We start from the raw sequence: 4,267 nt of genomic DNA on the forward strand, positions 1-4,267 counted from the left end.
ATGTCTTTAATTTCCTAGACTGGTGTCTGGGAGTTTTAGACCTTCAGTCTAGAAGTCCTGATTCTCTCAGTCTGGGGGAGCTATCCAGCGTGTTGTCATGTATGGACAAGGCCATCAGGGATGGTTCGGAGGAGCTAGTTTCTCATTTTGGAACTGCTTTCCTGAAGAAAAGAGCTCTTCTATGCAATTTTACCGCTAAGTTGGTCTCTCCCGCTCAGAAAGCGGAATTGCTCTTTGCGCCTCTTCGGACCATCTCTTCCCCCAGGCTATGGTAAAGGATCTTGCAACGAGTTTGCAAGAGAAGGCGACCCAGGACCTCTTGGTACAGTCTTCAAGACGTCCAGCAGTTCCTTTCCACTTCGCATTCAGTAAACCCCCGAAGAAAGTCAAACCCCTTTCGCGGGGCACCCCCTCGAGAGCAGCTCCTCGAGGGAGAGGTTTTTCGAGAGGAAGAGCTTCATTCAAACCCAAAACCACCAAATGAAGATCTCGTCCTTCAGACACCAGTCGGGGCCAGACTGAAATTCTTTGCGGAGGCTTGGAGGCAGAGAGGGGCGGATCCTTGGACTCTCAAGATAGTAGAGCAGGGGTACAAGATCCCCTTTTTACATCCTCCTCCTTTAACATCAACTCCCAGAAACCTCTCTCCATCTTATCAGGGAGAGAAGAAAAAGTATTCTTTTCGATCTGTTAGACCAGATGTCGAAAAAAGAGCGGTGGAACAAGTCTTGGACCTGGAGTCACCGGGCTTCTACAACAGGATTTTCCTAGTGCCGAAGCAGTCGTCAGGTTGGCGCCCAGTCCTGGATGTGAGCAGGCTCAATCTTTTTGTAGAAAAGATCAATTCAAAATGGAGACGCCTCAGTCGGTGCTGGGAGCCTTGAGACCTGGCGACTGGATGGTGTCTCTGGACCTGCAGGACGCGTACTTCCACGTCCCCGTCCACCCTCTTTCAAGGAAGTACCTGAGATTCGTCTTAGACAACACGGGTTTGGCAATTCAGAGCCCTTTGTTTCGGTCTCAGCACGGCCCCGATGGTTTTCACAATGATAATGAGGAATGTAGCGAAGTGGCTCCATTCGTCAGGGATCAGGATATCCCTCTACCTCGACGATTGGCTGATCAGAGCGTCGTCGAGGCAGAAGTGTCTGAAGGACCTTCAGTTTACGTTAGCCCTAGCAAAGTCTCTGGGTCTTTGGTCAAACTCCGAAAAGTCGCATCTGACCCCGACACAGTCCACGTGTATCTGGGGATTCAGATGGATTCAGTGGCTTTTCGGGCGTTTCCATCCCAGGAACGTTAGCGACTGGGGTTAGAGAAAGTCGCAGCCTTCCTAGAGAGAGAAGCTTGTTCGGTGAGGGAGTGAATGAGTCTGCTGGGCACCATTTCCTCGCTAGAAAAGTTTGTCTCGCTGGGGAAGACTGCACCTCAGGCCTCTTCAATTTTTCCTTGCGGAAGAATGGACGTCGAAAGAGGACCTGAATGCGATCCTAAGGATCTCCAACAAGGTAAAAGTCCACTTAAGATGGTGGCTCGACCCTCAGAAGTTACGAGAGGGCTTCTCCTTAAATCTTCTGAGCCCCGACCTAGTGTTGTTCTCAGACGCTTCCATTTCCGGTTGGGGAGCAACACTAGGGGGGGAGGAAGTGTCAGGCTCCTGGAGAGGGGAACAGGTAGCCTGGCACATCAATGTAAAGGAACTGGCAGCGATATTCCTGTCGCTGCAGTTCTTCGAAGACAAACTGTCAAGCAAGGTTGTTCAAGTCAACTCAGACAGTACCACAGCCCTTGCGTATCTAAAGAATCAGGGAGGAACTCACTCCAGATCCCTTTTTCTCCTGGCGAAGGAAGTTCTGCTATGGGCAGACGCAAGGCGCATCAAGATCCTGACAAGATTCGTGGCAGGGGTTCAGAATGTCAGGGCGGACCTTCTCAGTCGACGAAATCAGATTCTACCAACAGAATGGACCTTGCACCAGGAAGTCTGTCAACAATTATGGAGATTGTGGGGACGTCCTCTAGTAGACCTGTTCGCTACATCGAGGACGAAGAGGCTTCCTCTGTATTGCTCCCGGTTCTGGATCCAGGGGCAATTGCAGTGGACGCGTTGCTCTGGAACTGGACAGACCTGGATCTTTACGCCTTTCCCCCATTCAAGATCATGGGGACGTAATGAGGAAGTTCGCAGCTTCAGAAGGGACAAGGTTGACTCTGATTGCCCCAATGTGGCCAGCAAGAGAGTGGTTCACAGAGGTCATGACATTCCTTGTGGACTTCCCAAGAACGTTGCCCTAGGAGGAAAGATCTACTCAGACAGCCTCACTTCAAAGGTTTCACCGAAACCTCTCCGCTCTGGCTCTGACTGCGTTCAGACTATCGAAAAGTTGGCCAGAGCGAGAGGCTTTTCAAAGGCAGCTGCGAGAGCAATCGCTAATGCTCGAAGACCTCTTCAAGAGCTGTCTACCAGTCTAAGTGGTCCTCCTTCAGGGCATGGTGCAAAAAGGAAGGAATTTCCTCTTCCACGACCTCTGTGAATCAGATAGCAGATTTCTTACTCTATCTAAGAAATGTGCAGAAATTGGCAGTTCCTACAATCAAGGGTTATAGGAGTATGTTGTCTGCCGTTTTTCGCCACAGAGGACTGGACCTCTTCCGACAATTAAGGATCTGCACGATCTCTTAAGCGGTCGTTCGAAACCACCAAGATCTTCCACCAAGCAAAAGACCGCCCTCATGGAATCTCGATGTGGTTTTGAAACATCTGATTGCTAAGTCCCTTTGAGCCTCTCCATGAAGCGTCTCTAAGGGACTTGACGAGAAAAACGCTTTTCCTAGCTTCTCTGGCGACGGCAAAGAGAGTTAGTGAAATCCAAGCGTTCAGTAGCCTAGTGGGCTTCAAGGGAGACAACGCTGTCTGCTCGTTGAACCCATCTTTCTTGGCTAAGAACGAGAACCCGTCTAATCCTTGGCCAAAGAGCTTTGAAATCAAAGGAATATCGAGTCTCGTGGGTCAAGAACCAGAGAGCCCTGTGCCCTGTCAGGGCTCTCAAGTTCTATGTGAATAGGACTAAAGAGATAAGAGGTCCCTCAGGTAATCTCTGGTGCTCGGTGAAGAGACCAGATTTGCCGTTGTCGAAGAATGCTGTTCTTGCTTTCTTCTTGAGGGGACGTCATTAAAGAGGCTCATTCATCTTGCCAGAAGACTGATTGAGCCTCGTTTAAAGTGAAAGCTCACGAGGTCAGAGCCGTAGCTACTTTCTCTTGCCTTCCAAAGGAATATGTCTATCAAAGATATTCTTGATAGCACCTTTTGGAGGAGCAATTCCGTATTCGCCTCACATTACCTCCGGGATGTGAGAACGATTTACGAGAACTGTAGTTCTTTGGGGCCTTACATTTTGGCAGACACAGTTTTGGGGGCTGAAGGTAGCTCTCTCCCTATCCCTTAGCTTAGTTAGGTTAGTTTTATTGTGTTTGTTCCGATACGTAATACAAACCATCGGTCCTTTAACAATAGGAAGTAGCTAGCGGCAGCTGGAACGGTCGTAAGCTTCGAACAAGGGGAGAACGGTAGTTAACTGCTTGTCCGACAGTCGCGCGGCTGGGAGGTAAACAAATCACTTTTGCTTTCGGCCGCGGGTGTGAAGGACGTGTTCGTCATCGCTCTCTGCCCGCTTCATCGTCGTATGCTTTGTTTATATTGTGTTTTCTTACTAATGGTTTAGTTTGACTTTGGAAAATGAAACTGTAAGTACACTGTTTTTCATTTTCATTACTTAATTATGAACCAACATGGAGTTATCGCCGTAGATGCGGCGATTTCCTCTCTTTTCATGAATTGAACCCTTGAATTATGTCTCGGTGCCGAGGGCGGGCGCGCTCGCGCCGAGTCATGTATTTTGGGCGAAAGTGTGTAATTGAAAAATGTAAGTACTCTTTTCATTATATTTTTGCCCTGTGCGTTCGTTACCGAGAGTGTGATTGCGCTCGGCACGAGCCTTTTAATTTTGTATAATAGAATGCAATGAAAGTGGATTCGCAATTGCAATATTCTTTTCATTTTCATTTATTTATTTGCATGAAATTTAATTTGGATCAATTTTCGTTCTTACCCGGGAATTGATCCTTACGATTTTTTTATGTGAAAATGAAATCGCAAGTGCAGTATTCTGTTTCATTTTCATATATATTTATGATAGCATCATATTATTGGATCAAGTTTCCGTTCTTACCCGGGAATTGATCTTTTCCCCTTTAAGTTCTATGA

Source organism: Macrobrachium nipponense, chromosome 18 (assembly GCF_015104395.2).
Source record: "Macrobrachium nipponense isolate FS-2020 chromosome 18, ASM1510439v2, whole genome shotgun sequence".
In the NCBI taxonomy this organism is placed as follows: Eukaryota; Metazoa; Arthropoda; class Malacostraca; order Decapoda; family Palaemonidae; genus Macrobrachium; species Macrobrachium nipponense.